Here is an 18,179-nt window from a genome sequence, read left to right on the forward strand (position 1 = left end):
AACTGCAGATCTTCCAACGCGAACTATTATTTTTAGTCGTAACTATGTGTTCCCTTGACATGTCCCTTCTTATTTGATTTCTTTACGAAGGTGAAGCCAACCTAACGAAGCATATGATGAAACCTAACGACTGTTCATTTCTGTTCTCTCTCTCTCTCTCTCTTCGTGTGTGTGTGTGTGTGTGTGTGTGTGTGTGTGTGTGTGTGTGTGTGTATGTGTGTGCGTGCGTGCGTGCGTGCGTCTGTGTGTGCGAGTGAGCTCCAATGAATTTAACTCGATAACGAAACGAAAAATGAGTTATTACCAAAAAGAGAAATCCGCTTTGAAGCAAGAATTGGATTGCAGAAAAATATAAATACTAGCGCACGAGGCGCGTACTTCGAGTTAGGAAGACAAAAATGAGCCCGCATCTCGTGGTCGTGCGGTAGCGTTCTCGCTTCCCACGCCCGGGTTCCCGGGTTCGATTCCCGGCGGGGTCAGGGATTTTCTCTGCCTCGTGATGGCTGGGTGTTGTGTGCTGTCCTTAGGTTAGTTAGGTTTAAGTAGTTCTAAGTTCTAGGGGACTTATGACCACAGCAGTTGAGTCCCATAGTGCTCAGAGCCATTTGAACCATTTGAAGACAAAAATGGAAACCAGGAACGATCTCCTCTTCCCTCAATATATCCCTAAGTCGCGAGCGCGCATTGCAAATGCGGTCTTACAGTGACTCTGGACCATCGACGGTCAGCTGAACAGCAGACTGTTCTTGGGATGAGCCGATGTGATGTGGCTGCCAATCGCAGAGCTCAGGACGCTCCTTATTACCGGTCGCTGATGTGAGTAAATCCCAAAGCGAAACTTCAAAGACTTTGCAGGAGACAGAAGTCAAGAAAAACACATACAAGTGCGGAGTCCAGAATAGAATTACCAAGAAGAAATTAATCAGAATCTTCTCTCAATTTTTGATAGCCTTCCTTCAGACCTCAGAAAGGCACCCGGCACAATCCTTTCTAGCCAATCCCAGAAAGGTCCAAAGTGCTCTTTCAATCACGTATCTGGATGTTCGTTCACTAGCTCCCACCTTAAGCTCAAGATGTATCCGCCAATGAGATACTTATGTATGGAAAAGAGAAACGCGACAGCCTCGTTTTCACTTTGAGATTTGTCTGTCGGAAATTCTGGAAATTTTGTCGGGCTTCGCACAGCGTTCGCACAGGAAGGGCAAAGTTTGGAAATTTGTAGACACAAAAGTGGCTATATATTTTGCTTGAGGAAACGTGTCTGGAGGTCACACTCAGCAGGAGAAAGGGCAATGGACAGCACAGGACTCCACCCACAGTTTACTAACAAGGGCACTTCTCATCCCTTCCGCCAGAGGTTTCCCGTTCGGCTATTGAGATAACCAGTCGCCCATTGCCCGAGGAAGCACAGCCAGGAGGATAATCCCTGAAAGTTTCGCTCGAATGTCGATGCGGTCCGCTACCATGAGACCCTGATCTTTAAATGACTGCCAGCTCTTACAGAACATGCGAAAGAACCATCTGTTTTCGCCCCAGCGAGAAAGAATTCCTCTGGTCAAGACCACAAGTATTCAAGAACAAAACTACTACAGGAAAGATGTGTTAAGTTAGGTACAGGGATGTGGGTAACCTAGGTAGCAACACCATTCATGCAATCGACGCATAATACAGGTGAAAAGTCGATACTGAATCGGAAAGTCAATCAACGAAGAGAATCTTGTATACAAATTCTGTATGCAAACAGAGCAAAATTTGAAAAGTAAGGCCTGAAAGTGGTCGCCGCCTCACACGTTCTACAGAGGTTTCTATTCTGCATTGATTTATTGTATACGGTTACTTTCTTGCTAGGTCAACGGTGTCTTTTATTGTTTATTCTAATTACACCGTGTCTTCCTCTCTAGAGATTGGCATGTGATTGTGTTAAGTGAGCTACATTGCAGCAAGATCAGAGCGTTTAAATTTATAAAATATATTTTGATGAGAACTTGGCTGAAAAGTTTACACTTAGAATAAGTTTATAGTAACCAGGAAATAACGTGATACTAACTTCAACGGCAGAAACCAGATGGCAGTTATAAGAATCGGGGGCCATGAAAGGGAAGCAGTGGTTGGGAAGGGAGTGAGACAGGGCTGTAGCCTATCCCCGATGTTATTCAATCTGTATATTGAGCAAGCAGTGAATGAAACAAAAGAAAACATAGTAGTAGGTATTAAAATCCATGGAGAAGAAATAAAAACTTTGAGGTTCGCCGATGACATTGTAATTGTATCAGAGACAGGTAAGGACTTGGAAGAGCAATTGAACGGAATTGATAGTGTCTTGAAAGGAGGATATAAGATGAACATCAACAAAAGCAAAACCAGGATAATGGAATGTAGTCGAATTAAGTCGGGTGATGCTGAGGGAATTAGATTAGGAAATGAGACACTTAAAGTAGTAAAGGAGTTTTGCTATTTGGGGAGCAAAATAGCTGATGATGGTCGAAGTAGAGAGGATATAAAATGTAGACTGGCAATGACAAGGAAAGCGTTTCTGAAGAAGAGAAATTTGTTAACATCGAGTATAGATTTAAGTGTCAGGAAGTCATTTCTGAAAGTATTTGTATGGAGTGTAGCCATGTATGGAAGTGAAACATGGACGATAAATAGTTTGGACAAGAAGAGAATAGGAGCTTTTGAAATGTGGTGCTACAGAAAATGCAGAAGATTAGATGGGTAGATCACATAACTAATGAGGAAGTATTGAATAGGATTGGGGAGAAGAGGAGTTTGTGGCACAACTTGACAAGAAGAAGGGATCGGTTGGTAGGACATATTCTGAGGTATCAAGGGATCACCAATTTAGTATTGCAGGGCAGCGCGGAGGGTAAAAATCGTAGAGGGAGACCAAGAGACGAATACACTAAGCAGATTCAGAAGGATGTAGGTTGCGGTAGGTACTAGGAGATGAAGAGGCTTGTACAGGATAGAGTAGCATGGAGAGCTGCATCAAACCAGTCTCAGGACTGAAGACCACAACAACAACAACAACAACAGCAACAACTTCAACGGCAGCTGATAACCACAAATTAGCAATTATCCCGCAGAGGGCTCGTATGCGGACGGACCCATCTTCTGCCTAGACTTATTACTAAATTGAAGGCACTTCTCGCCTTTCACTTTCTTTATTTGAAGAATAATCCCAGGAACTGCTGAAAAGAATGTCATACGGTTTTCAGCAGTAGACACACTGATTCAGGAGGAATGTTTGTGTATATAATTTACACTGAAGAGCCAAAGAAACTGGTACACCCACCTAATATCGTGTAGGGCGCCCGCGAGCACGCAGAAGTGCTGGAACACGACATGACAGGGCCTCGACTAATGTCTGAAGTAGTGCTGGAGGGAACTGACACTATGAATCCTGCAGGGCTATCCATAAATCCGTAAGTGTCGGAGGGGGTAAAGATCTCTTCTGAAGAGCACGTAGCAAGGCATCCCAAATATGCTCAATAATGTTCATGTCTTGGGAGTTTGGGGACAGCGGAAGTGTTTAAACTCAGAAGAGTGTTCCTGGAGCCACTCTGTAGCAATTTCGGACGTGTGGGGTGTCGCATTGTTCTTCTGGAATTGCCCGAATCCGTTGGAATGCATAATGGACATGAATGGATGCAGGTGACCAGAAGGGATGCTTACGTAAATGTCACCTGTCAGAGTCGTATCTAGCCGTATCAGGGGTCCCATATCACTCCAACTGCACACGCCCCACACCATTACAGAGCCTCCACTAGCTTGAACAGTCCCCTGCTGACATCCAGGGGCCATGGATTCCTGAGGTTGTCTCCGTACCCGTACACGTCCATTCGCTCGATACAATTTTAATCCAGAATCGTCCGACCAGGCAACATGTTTCCAGTCCAATGTCGGTGTTGACGACCCAGGCGATGCGTCAGGATTTGTGTCGTGCAGTGATCACGGGTACACGAGTGGGTCTTCGGCTTCGAAAGCCCATATTGATGATGCTTCATTGAATTGTTCACACGCTGACACTTGTTGATGGCCCAACATTGAAATCTGCAGCAATTTGCGGAAAGGTTGCACTTATGCCATGTTGAACGACTGTATTTAGTCGTCATTGGTCCCGTTCTTGCGGGATATTTTTCCGGCCGCAGAGACGTTGTTTTACCGGATTTCTGATATTCACGGTACACTCGTGAAATGGTCGTACAAGAAAATACCACTTCATCGCTACCTCGGAGACGCTGTGTCCCGTCGCATGTGCGCCAACGTTAACAACACGTTCAAACTCACATCTTGATAACCTGCCACTGCAGCAGAAGTAACCGATCTAACAACTGCGCCAGGCACTTGTCTTATATAGGCGTTGCCGACCGTAGCGCTGTATTCTGCCTGTTTACAGTTCTCTGTATTTGAATACACATGGCTATATCAGTTTCTTTTGCGCTTCAGTGTATTACAGCTACCCCATACAAGTTCTACCGCTGTCGCACGAAACCGCGGCTGGTCGTTATATATCACATATTTTCATCTGCGTCAGTTTTCGCTATGAGTTTGGTAGAATCTGTGTACACTGTTGTTGTTGTTGTTGTTGTTGTGGTCTTCAGTCCTGAGACTGGTTTGATGCAGCTCTCCAAGCTACTCTATCCTGTGCAAGCTTCTTCATCTCCCAGTACTTACTGCAAACTACATCCTTCTGAATCTGCTTAGTGTATTCATCTCTTGGTCTCCCTCTACGATTTTTACCCTCCACGCTGCAATCCAATGCTAAATTTGTGATCCCCTGATGCCTCAGAACATTTACTACCAACCGGTCCCTTCTTCTTGTCAAGTTGTGTCACAAACTCCTCTCCTCCCCAATTCTATTCAATACCTCCACATTAGTTATGTGATCTACCCATCTAATTTTCAGCATTCTTCTGTAGCACCACATTTCGAAAGCTTCTATTCTCATCTTGCCCAAACTATTTATCGTCCATGTTTCACTTCCATACATGGCTACACTCCATACAAATACTTTCAGAAACGACTTCCTGACACTTAAATCTATACTCGATGTTAACAAATTTCTCTTCTTCAGAAACGCTTTCCTTGTCATTGCCAGTCTACGTTTTATATCCTCTCCTACTTCGACCATCATCAGTTATTTTGCTCCCCAAATAGAAAAACTCCTTTACTACTTTAAGTGTCTCATTTGCTATTCTAATTCCCTCAGCATCACCCGACTTAATTCGACTACATTCCATTATCCTCGTTTTGCTTTTGTTGATGTTCATCTTATATCCGCCTTTCAAGACACTGTCCATTCCGTTCAACTGCTCTTCCAAGTCCTTTGCTGTCTCTGACAGAATTACAATGTCATCGGTGAACCTCAAAGTTTTTATTTCTTCTCCGTGGATTTTAATTCTTACTCCGAATTTTTCTTTTCTTTCCTTTACTGCTTGCTCAATATACAGATTGAATATCATCGGGGAGAGGCTACAACCCTGTCTCACTCCCTTCCCAACCACTGCTTTCCTTTCGTGCCCCTCGACTCTTATAACTGCCATCTGGTTTCTGTACAAATCGTAAATAGCCTTTTGATCCCTGTTTTTTACCCCTGCCACCTTTAGAATTTGAAAGAGAGTGTTCCAGTCAACATTGTCAAAAGCTTTCCCTAAGTCTAAGTAGGTTAGCCTTTCCTTAATCTTTCTTCTAAGATAAGTCGTATGGACAGTATTGCCTCACGTGTTCTAATATTTCTACAGAATCCAAACTGATCTTCCCCAAGGTCTTCTTCTACCAGTTTTTCATTCGTCTGCAAAGAATTCGCGTTAGTATTTTGCAATCGTGACTTATTAAACTGACAGTTCGGTAATTTTCACATCTGTCAACATCTGCTTTCTTTGGGATTGGAATTATTATATTGTTCTTGAAGTCTGAGGGTATTTCGCCTGTTCAATACATCTTGCTCACCAGATGGTAGAGTTTTGTCATGACTGGCTCTCCCAAGGCCGTCAGTAGATCTAATGGAATGTTGTCCACTCCCGGGGCCTTGTTTCGACTCAGGTCTTTCAGTGCTCTGTCAAACTCTTCACGCAGTATCGTATCTCCCATTTCATCTTCATCTATATCCTCTTCCATTTCCATAATATTGTCCTCAAGTACATTGTCCTTGTATAGGCTCTCTATATACTGATTCCACCTTTCTGCTTTCTCTTCTTTGCTTAGAACTGGGTTTCCATCTGAGCTCTTGGTATTCATACAAGTGGTTCTCTTTTCTCCAAAGGTGTCTTTAATTTTCCTGTAGGCAGTATCTATCTTATCCCTCGTGAGATAAGCCTCTATATCCTTACATTTGTCCTCTAGCCATGCCTGCTTAGCCATTTTGTACTTCCTGTCGATCTCGTTTTTGAGACGTTTGTATTCCTTTTTGCCTGCTTCATTTACTGCATTTTTATATTTTCTCCTTTCATCAATCAAATTCAAAAGTTCTTCTGTTACCCAAGGATTTCTACTAGCCCTCGTCTTTTTACCTACTAGATCCTCTGCTGCCTTCATTACTTCATCTCTCAAAGCTACCCATTCTTCTTCTACTGTATTTCTTTCCCCCATTCCTGTCAATTGTTCCCTTTAATATGTTATAAAATAATAGATTACAAGTGTTTCTTTGGCGTCACCTATTAAATCCATGTACTGTCACAATCGGTAAGTGACTGCATTTCAGCTAGCGGTGCTAGCTAATCGTACACGCCGACCACTGGCAAACAACTGAGCGGCCGCCAGGTGATTGGCCACTGTGCGGGTGTCAGCTCTCAGTGCACGGCAGCGCGCGGGCGACCTCGTTCCACTGGCCGGAAGCTTCCAGTGCCACCGCTTCCGGACGGGGTCCGCTCAGTCAGCGGGACACGATGCGGCGGCACGGGCCATCGGCAACGCGTGCGGCGTCCGGCCTTGTCCAGGCTGCAGTGTGAGTGTGGAGCGAACGGCACCACGCTAAGGGGTACTGCTAGGCGCCGGCCTAAATAGCGCCGAGAAACTCGCCTCTAATTGCCGGTAGCCTATCGTCTTCCACGGGCAACAAAAATTTGATTTTCAGAATGTAATATACACTACTGGCCATTAAAATTGCCACACCACGAAGATGACGTGCTACTGACGCGAAATTTAACCGACAGGAAAAAGATTCTGTGATATGCAAATGATTAGCTTTTCAGTTCATTCACGCAAGATTGGCGCCGGTGGCGACACCTACAAAGTGCTGACATGAGGAAAGTTTCCAACCAATTTCTCATACACAAACAGCAGTTGACTGGCATTGCCTGTTCAAACGTTGTTGTGATGCCTTGTGTAAGGAGGAGAAATGCGTACCATCACGTTTCCAGCTTTGATAAAAGTCGCGATTACGGTTTATCGTATCGCGACATTGCTGCTCGCGTTGGTCGAGATCCAATTGCTGTTAGTAGAATATGGAATCGGTGGGTTCAGGAGGGTAATACGGAACGCCGTGCTGGATCCCAACGGCCTCGTGTCACTAGCAGTCGAGATGACAGGCATTTTATCCGCATGGCTGTAACGGATCGTGCAGCCACGTCTCGATCCCTGAGTCAGCAGATGGGGACGTTTGCAAGACAACAAGCATCTGCACGAACACTTCGACGACGTTTGCAGTAGCATGGACTATCAGCTCGGAGACCATGGCTGCGGTTACCCTTGACGCTACATCACAGACAGGAGCGCCTGCGATGGTGTACTCAACGACGAACCTGGGTACACGAATGGCAAAACGTCATTTTTTCGGATGAATCCAGGTTCTGTTTACAGCATCATGATGGTCGCATCTGTGTTTGGCGACATCGCGGTGAACGCACAATGGAAGCGTGTGTTCGTCATCGCCATACTGGCGTATCACCTGGCGTGATGAAATGGGGTGCCATTGGTTACACGTCTCGGTCACCTCTTGTTCGCATTGACGGCACTTTGAACAGTGGACGTTACATTTCAGATGTGTTACGACCCGTGGCTGAACCCTTCATTCGATCCCTGCGAATCTCTACGTTTCAGCGGGATAATGCACGACCGCATGTTGCAGGTCCTGTACGGGCCTTTCTGGATACAGAAAATGTTCGACTGCTGCCCTGGCCAGCACATTCTCCAGCTCTCTCACCAACTGAAAACGTCTGGTCAGTGGTGGCCGAGCAACTGGTTCGTCACAATACGCCACTCACTACTGTACACGCCATCCAAGGTCTGTTAGACTCAATGCCCAGGCGTATCAAGGCCGTTATTACGGCCAGAGGTTGTTGTTCTGGGTACTAATTTCTCAGGATCTATGCACCCAGATTGCGTGAAAATGTAATCACATGTCAGTTCTAGTGTAATATATTTGTCCAATGAATACCCGTTAATCGTCTGCATTTCTTCTTGGTGTAGCAATTTTAATGGCCAGTAGTGTAGTTATCGACCGAATTTAGAAATTTCAAGTCATGTCATAGCCCACTCATTAAGAGGTGTACACCGAGGTTATATAAAGTGTGTGTTACCTTTTAACATTTGTCGGACCTTGTTTTACCCGACGTAGTGCAACAACTCTACGTGTCAAGTGCTAAACAGGTCGTTGGGAGTCCCCTCCAGAAAAATGAGCCATGCCGTCTCTATAGCCGTCCCTAACTGTGAAAGTGTTGTAGGTGCACGATTTTGCGCACGAACTAACCAGCAGACTATGTCCCATAAATGTTCAATGGTTGACCAGATCTCTCGCTAGAATTGTGCAGTATTTTCTTCAAACCAGTTGTGAACAGTTATGGCCCAGTGACGTGGCACATTGACATGAACATGAAATCCACGAATGGCTGCAAATGGTCTCCAGATAATCGAACATACCATTTCCAATCAATGATCGGATCAGCTTGACCAGAGGACCCGAACCATCCCATATAAACGCAGCCCACACCAGTATGAAGTTATCAACAGCTTGCACAGTGCCTTGTTGATAGCTTGGATCTATGGCTTCGTGGGCGCCACACTCGAACCCTATAACCATTTCTTACCACCTGATCAGACTACGGCGTTCCAGTCACCTGGGGTCCATCCGATATGGTAACGAGCCCAGGAGAGGCGTTGCAGGCGATCTCGTCCTGTTAGCAAAAGAACGAAGCTTTGGAGCTACAAATTTACAAATTTTTAATGAAAAATTCATTAGGATCGTGTTTTCCAAATGTAGAAATAGCCTTACACATTTATTTATCTTTAATGATCACCAACTGCAATTTAGAATATTCTTTTTCAATGTTAAAGTGCATTAAAAATGAATTAAGAAATATGACGGGACAGGAATGTCTAAATGACCTCAGTATAATTAACACTGAATACGATTTGCTCAAATACATTGATCTAACTTGTATTATTTCTAAATTTGCTGAAAGTCAATCGAGAAAAGCTTATATGTAACAATCTTGTTTTATTTTATATCCTAAACCATATGACCTAAACAAACCAAGGGCCCCTTGTCAGAATTTGCTATGGGCCCCACGCTTGCTTAATCTAGCACTGCATATACAACCACTCGCTCTTCAAGAGATCTGTACCCAAAAACTGGCAAGTTGCACGAGTTACACCAACAGCCAAGAAAGGAAGTAGTTGTAATCCACTGAATTACAGACATATATCACAACATTGATTTCCAGTAGGATTTTGGAACATACGCTGTGGTCAAACACTGTGAAACACCTCAAAGAAAATAATTTATTGACAAATAGCCAGCACGGATTCAGAAAATACTGTTCTTGTAAAAATCACAACTAGAACACAACTAGCTCTTTATTCTCACTAAGTAATGAGTGCTATGAAGAGGGGATGTCAAATTGATTCCATATTTTTATATTTCCTAAAGGCTTTTGACAGTTCCTCACAAGTGACTTCTAATGAAATTTTGTGCCTATGGAGTATCATCTTAGTTGTGTGACTGGGTTCATGATTTCTTGTCAGAAAGATCATAGTTCATAATAATTGAGACAAAGTCATTGAGCAAAACAGAAGTAATACCTGGCATTCTCCAAGAACTTATTATAGACCATCTGTTATTCCTGAGATATATAAATGATTTAGAAGACAATCTGAGCAGCCCTGCTGCCATAGGTCATTAACGCCATATTTCGCCGCACTATCCTAACGTGAACGTTCGTCGTACGTCCCACACTAATTTCTGCGGTTATTTCACGCAGCGCTGCTTGTCGGCAGCTCTACACAAACTGTGCTGAGGCCGTCAGCCACTACGTTGTCCGTAGTAAGAGGCAATGCCTGAAATTTGGTGTTCTCGGCACACTCTTGACACTACGGATCTCGTAACACTGAATTCCCTAGCGGTTTCCGGAATGGAATGTCCCATGTGCCTAGCTCCAACTACCATCCCGCGTTTAGCCTATTAATTCCCGTCATGCGGCCGCCTTCCCACACGAGTCGCCTGAGTACAAATGATAGCTCTGCCAATGCTCTGCCCTTTTATACCTTGCGTACTCGATACCACCACCTTCTGTATACCTGCATCCCATGAATTTTATCTCCTCAGTGTATGTATAAGTGTAGAGGCAGCGTACCTCACGGCAATCAAATTTCGCAGACTTTATTTATCCGGTATTGGAAGATGAGAACACTTGGCGATTTCCAGCAGACTTTACATGTCATGTCAAATCTTTGCGTGTGTTTTTCTCGTTGCCACGCCCTCCCTATCCCCCCCCCTTATCCACCCAACTTCACCAACACAAAATGATCAAAGGAAAAAAGTTTATCGCTTACTACATTTTCGCTGTTCATACAGTAACACATGCATGGCGCTTTAATTTATTTCTTCTTTACTACTAACTCTATTCGTAACACTTCTTGGAGACAGTATCCAGTTATACCACTGAATGTACCTGCAAAGTTATATCATTATATGACACAAGTTCAGGAGATAGGCGTCATAAACATTAAGATGCGTGAAAATCTATGTTTTGTTTAAAACGGAGCTCAAATCACCCTCACTATACTCATCTACTGTCAGGTAAATACAGCACTTAGCAACTTCAATGAAGTTTAAATTCGATCTAAGGCGCTGCAGTCATGGACAGTGCGGTTGGTCGCGGCGGAGGTTCGAGTCCTCCCTCCTGCACGGGTGTCTGTGTTTGTCCTTAGGATAATTTAGGTTAAGTAGTGTGTAAGCTTAGGGACTGATGACCTTAGCAGTTAAGTCCCATAAGATTTCACACACATTTTTTGAAGTTTAAATTCAATTATAATAGGGTTCTAGATATTTCTGGCTCGCATGCTTAGTGTCAAATATATAATACGTTAATTCATTTATAAAGTAAACAGACGTTTGAAGCTGTTTTACACACGGGAGCTCGATTATTTAAAGAATAGGGCGTTTTCTGGTTTTATTATAACCGCGGCGTCTCACATCAGGCGTCTGCCCTACGTACATTCCACCTCCTCATCCACTACAGTTTCCACACTTCCTTGTCCTCTTTATTAAGCATTTTTTCTTATCGACCTGTTGAGGGACGTGTTCATCCCCTGCTGATCATTCCGCCTGACCTTCCACAATAAGCAAAGGCAATCGATTAGGGATTAACTTCCGTCAGCAACGTGGCCGGCGGCTCAGCAAGTTGGTTACGCTTGTGGACAGGAAAATCACCAGTTTGACGATTGCCTCGTAGAGCTCGGCCAGATAACTGGTGTAGCGGGAGGAGCTGAGCATGAGCTGACTTATATCTACAACTTATGGTTTTCACGATACGATGAGGTGAATAGTTGGACCCCGCTGTGATGTGCAGGCTAACACCAGTGTCTCATTTGCGTACTTATTATTGATGCTGTATGACGTGAAACTGCTATGCTATTTAAGTGTGAATGGTCGAGTTCTAGCAAAGTCTTCTCATCATCTGAGCGGTTTTCTATAAACTGTACCATTCCCTGAGCGCCTCTTTTGTTGCAGCTGTTACGAAGTCTACCTAAGGTAGAAGCACAAAGCAAGGTATCCCTCCAGAGATGCTGCTCTTTACTAATTGGTCACCTATTTACTTGTCTATAGTTTCGGAATGCCTTTCGAGCCAGAGAAGTGCCGTTCTTTTGTGCTGTTCGATGGTGATACATAAAAGAGGTAATAATTCGTTTTCAAGTTCATGCACTGATGCTCTAGTTTTTCGAGTGCGCTCCGCAAATACGCTATCAGAAAATCGTTGTCGCTAAGCAGTACGTAACTGGGTACCTCTGTTATTGCTAGAAGTTCGGCTGTAAAGCTGTTCGTTTCAGACGAAGGCTCGTACGTAGCTCTGGGTTCCATAGTGGGACAGAACTATGCAAATCCTGCCATTTCAACTGAATCAGATCCGACAGTCTACTTCCGACTATTGTGGGGCAGTCCGTCAAAATATGATGAAAGATATGTAGTTCCTTCGTGGTAGAAGTGCTTGTTTGATAAACTATACAGTGTGATTTCAAAATGGGGACAGACTACAGGAGACGATCACTAACAGCATAAGGAGCAAGAAAGCTTATATGGCCATATAACCGGAAATGCGTTCCAAAGAAGGCAGATCCACTTGAAGATGGAGATGAAACATTTTGACTGTGATCCCGATATCAGCACCAAGCAGGGAGCCCGCCAGAATGGGATAAGCCAGGTGACGGTCTAGAACAATCTTCACAACTGCGACTGGCTGTATCACTTAGTGCGTGCAGGTCTCGCTTCCTACGGACTTGGCTATGCGGAAGCGGTTTTGTCTCTGGTCTGTCACACAGACCACCACGGTGCTGGCATTATTGTCATCCATCCTATTCACAGACGAGGCAACCTTTAGGAGAGGCAGTACCTTCACCCTTCACAACACCCACCTGACGGCTACAGGGAACGCTCATGGTATGGCAGCAGAGAATCATGAATAGCAGTTCAGACTCAAGGTGTAGAACGGGGTTATTGGCGACGGACTTGCGGCCCCAGTCACCCTTCCACAACGCATCACGGGTGAGACGTATCTACAGTTGCTGCTGGTGATCACGCCACCACTGCTGGAAGACGTGCCTTTCGTGGTGAGGAGGTTGATGTGGTTACTGCATGAAGGTGCTCCGACTGACTGCCCTGGTACATGTGGAGCTAAAATATAGTACAGGACGAACATTCTCACTTGCCTGGAGCGTTTTCATCTATGCTTTAGTAATTGGAACCAACTCAGTCAAAGATCCTGCATCTTCAAGTGGGTGTACCTACTTTGTAACTCATTTCCAGCTATAAGCCCATATGATTTTTCTTGCTCCCTGTTCTCTCAGGAATTGTTCCCTGCAATTTGTTTGCATCCATCAAAATTAACCAGTAGATGGTTTCTAACAGAGGGTTTGATATTCAAATACGAACGTCAGAGGTGTCATATCATTCAACATGATGGTGAGCAGCCGGTCGGAGTGGCTGAGAGGTTCTAGGCGCTACACTCTGGAACCGCGCGACCCCTACGGTCGCAGGTTCGAATCCTGCTTCGGGCATGGATGTGTGTGATGTCCTTAGGTTAGTTAGGTTTAAGTAGTTCTAAGTTCTAGGGGACTGATGAACTGATAAGTTAAGTCCCATACTGCTCAGAGCCATTTGAACCATTTTGATGCTGACGATACTTTAAGGGTGCTTTTTCTGGTGGCTCAGTTGGGAGAGAGCGCATCCAGCAGTCTGCGTTCCAGCTCCAGTACACGGTTTTAATTCGCCACCCAGGATCAGCTATACTTCAGTACTACAAGAATTCCTGGTCAAAACTGTCCCATACCAGGCGAGGTCGGAATCTCGTTTGCGATGTGACGGACCCAGGGAGCCAGGTCACTGCGTTATGCAGCGTGCCGCTGGTGGAAAGGAGTACCTCCTATACATTCCCCTCCTGCTTTTACAGTCGGCGAATTGACCATTAATTACGGGGCGACAAAGACCGCCACAGCTTCTTCTACGCCCGCTTAATCAAAGCGCTCACCCCTCCACCGCTCCCGTGGCAATTCACTTGCTGTAAATGTATCTACCTCCGAGGGCTACGACTCACTAGAGCTAAGAAATTCCAACAATTACTGCGCATTAATTTTTTCACTTTTGTCATTGGTTCTTGTGTGCCTGTCCAAGTTTTGACTTGTGAATACGTCGACGGATCGTACAACTAAAGACGTTATTCGTAATGTATGTGTATAAGAATACCGCTCTGGCCTATTTCCAACAGCGCCCCGCATGTATACCATATGCACGCTTGAGACATCGTATGCTTGTGTCTCCACAGGTATCATCTGTGGCCATGAAAAGTATATAGATTCAGCTGCTCAGCTGCAGGGTTTTATACAACGCGCAGCACCTTCAAAAACCACATATGAGACTTTCACATTCTCTTGCTCGGTACACTCTAACTATTACTCCTACGTAAAAGATGAACAGGAGCTTTTTGTAGGAAATGTAAAGCAACTAAATTTTTTACTGGGATACTTGTCCCCAGAGGCCACGGATTTTTCGAGTTATTCAAGAAAGACATAAAAAAATGGTCTTCAAACGCGTTTTTCTCGAATAACTCGAAAACCGTGACTTACATCGAAATTCAACTACATTACATTTCCTACAAAAATATCCACTTCATTTTTTCTGTACGACTAATAGTTTTTGCTTAACGGGCAAGAGAATATGAAACCTCATGCGTGGTTTCCGAAGGTGTTGCAGTTTGTATAAAAACTATTGCCAGGAGCAGTTGAATACTGAAGCGCCAAAGAGACTAGTATAGGCATGCGTATTCAAATACAGATATATGTAAACGGGCGGAATACGGCGCTGCAATCGGCAACGCCTATATAAGGCAACAAGTGTCTGGCGCAGTTTTTAGGTCGGTTACTGCTGCTACAGTGGTTCAAGATTTAAGTGAGTCTGAACGTTGTGTTATAGTCGGGGCACGAGCGATGGAACACAGCATCTCCGAGGTGGCAATGAAGTGGGGATTTTCCTGTACGAGCACAAAATGGCTCTGAGCACTATGGGGCGTAAATTCTGAGGTTATCAGTCCAGTAGACTTAGAACTACTTAAATGTAACTAACCTAAGGACAACACATACATCCACGCCCAAGGCAGGATTCGAACCTGCGACCGTAGCAGCAGCGCGGTTGCGGACTGAAGCGCCTAGAACCACAACGGCCGACTGTACGAGCACATCACGAATATTCGATGAATAACAGGAATCCGGTAAAACCTCATATATCCGACATCGCTGCGGTCGGAAAGAGATCCTGCAAGAACGGGACCAACGACGGCGATTAACTTCAAGCCGACCAGGGTGGCCGAGCGGTTCTAGGCGCTTCAGTGTGGAACGGCGTGACCACTACGGCCGCAGGTTCGAATCCTGCCAAGGGCATGGATGTGTGTGATGTCCTTAGATTAGTTAGGTTTAAGTAGTTCTAAGTTCTAGGGGACTGATGACCACAGATGTTAAGTCCTATAGTGCTCCAAGCCATTTGAACCATTTTTTTTTTTTTTTTTTTTTGAAGAGACGTGACAGAAGCACAACCTTTTCACAAAATGCTGTAGATTTCAGTGCTGGCCCGTCAACAAGAGTCGGCGTGTGAACTATTCAGCGAAACATCATCACTATGGGCTTTCGGAGCCGAAGACCCATTCGTCTACCGTTGATGACTGCACGATACAAAGCTTTACGGCTCGCCTGGGCCCGTCAGCATAACAATTGGACTGTCGATGTCTGGTAACATGTCGCCTGGTCGGAGGAGTCTCGTTTTAAATTGTATCGATCGGATGGACGTGTACGGGTTTGGAGACAACCTCATGAATCCATGGACCTTGTATCTCAACAGGGAACTGTTCAAGCTCGTGGAGGCTCTGTAATGGTGTGGGGCGTGTGTAATTGGAGTGATATGAGACCCCTGATACGACTCTGACAGATGACGCTTTTGTAACCATCTTGTCTGATCACGTGCATCCATTCATGTCCATTGTGAATTCCGACGGACTTAGGTAATTCCAGCAGGATAATGCGACACCCCACACGTACAGAACTGCTACCGTGTTGCTCCAGGAACACTTTTGTGAGTTTAAACACTTCCGCTGGGCACCAAACGCCCCAGATATGAACAGTACTGAGCCTTTCTGGGATGCCTTGCAATGTGCTGCTCAGAAGAGATCTCCACCCCTCGTACTCTTAAGCATTTATGAACAGCCATGCAGGACTCATGGTGCCAATTCCCTCCAGCACTACTTCAGTCATTATTCGAACGCATGCCACGTCGGGTTCGGCACGTCTGCGTGCTCGCGGGGCCCTACACAATATGAGTCAGTTGTACCTGTTTCTTTGGCTGTTCATATGTAGCCCGCCCGGCTAGCCGTGCCGTCTAACGCACTGCTTCCCGAGCGGGAACGCGTGCCGCGGGCGAATTAGTGACGAGGTCCGGTGTTCCAGCCAACCTGTGGATGGTTTTGAAGGGGGTTTCCCATCTGCCTCGGCGAATTCGGGCTGGTTCCTCTTATTCCGCCTCAGTTACACTATGTCGGCGATTGCTGCGCAAACACTGTCTCCACGTACGCGTACACCATAATTACTCTAGCACGCAAACATTGGGGTAGATTAAGTCCTCCATGAAAAACAAGTACAGCTTATTATAAGAAGAGACAAGCTTTTTAACTCATAATACAATGTCTCCATAAACTATTCGTTCAGATTAATACAGAAGGTAGAGAACACAAAAAATATTTTTAGTTACCGTGTATATCGTCGTCCTGACCGCAGTTTCTGGTGCCAGGGACAGTTTCCACAGAACATAGTTTAGAAAGCCAGTTACAGCAGTGGCATTCAGTGGAACTGCTGGAATGCGCGACCCTTGGCCTGTATGCATGCACTACGTTGTCGAAACATTGACTTTCGTGTCAGTTAGAAGATTCTTAGCAAGTCCCGCAATGGTAAATGTTGTGGGTTGGCAGGAGAGCCAACACCGGGTTACAAGAGGAAGCCGAAAGGCACGCGTTTTGGCTCACGCAGGCTGGCGTGAGGTCTGGAACAGGACAAGGAAATTAGAGTTTAGAAAAAACGGACGTAGCAGGTGGAATACTGAACTTTTAATCCTTAAATGGTGAACGTCGGTCTTGCCGGTACATGATTCACAATATCAGTGGTACCTGATAATGGCGCCTTGCTAGGTGGTAGCAAATGACGTAGCTGAAGGCTATGTTAAACTATCGTCTCGGCTAATGAGAGCGTATTTTGTCAGTGAACCATCGCTAGCAAAGTCGGTTGTACAACTGGGGCGAGTGCTAGGAAGTCTCTCTAGACCTGCCGTGTGGCGGCGCTCGGTCTGCAATCACTGATAGTGGCGACACGCGGGTCCGACGTATACTAACGGACCGCGGCCGATTTAAAGGCTACCACCTAGCAGCGACGGCAGTTCTAGCAGCAAGACTTCCGTTCCCACAAAGTTTTCATACAGTAACTCCTTCTTGCGCTCCCAGGGGGAGAAAACCCTTGCTTCATACACTCCCAAGGGGAGAAATCCAAGCACGTCAGGTCAGGTGACCTGGATGGCCGGGCTACAGGCCCAACTCGGCCGATCCATCGTAGCCGGCCGTTGTGGCCGAGCGGTTCTGTGCGCTTCAGTCTGGAACCGCGAGACCACTATGGTCGCAGGCTCGAATGTCCTTAGATTAGTTATGTTTAAGTAGTTCTAAGTTCTAGGGGACTGGTGGCCTCAGATGTTAAGTCCCATAGTGCTCAGAGCCATTTGAACCATTTTCGATCCATCGTTTCACGAAGGTGGCTGTCAAATGACTCCCCACAGCAATGCTGTCATGGCCTGGCGCCCCATCATGCTGGGTGTATATCCCTTGTCTAACATTTACTGGTGCATCCCCCAGCAGTTCTGGCAACAGACGATCCGTACATAGGGCATTTTGGAATGTCAGTACCTCCTGTGTTAATATGAATGAAAAGTTTCGGAACACAATGGCCATACTTATTCGATGGGTGTTTAGTAAGTGAGTACGGCAAAACATTTTTATCTGAAAACAGGTTGGTTTTGTACGGGGCTCCAATACACCATATTATTCCCCACTCTTTTGGCTACAAAATCTTATTTTTCAATATAATATCCGTTCAATGCTACGGCCTGACGCCACCTTAATGGAGCGCCTGTATGCTTGCATTGTACGACTCTACTGGTCGACATT

The sequence above is a fragment of the Schistocerca americana genome, chromosome 5 (assembly GCF_021461395.2).
Source record: "Schistocerca americana isolate TAMUIC-IGC-003095 chromosome 5, iqSchAmer2.1, whole genome shotgun sequence".
Classification (NCBI taxonomy): Eukaryota; Metazoa; Arthropoda; class Insecta; order Orthoptera; family Acrididae; genus Schistocerca; species Schistocerca americana.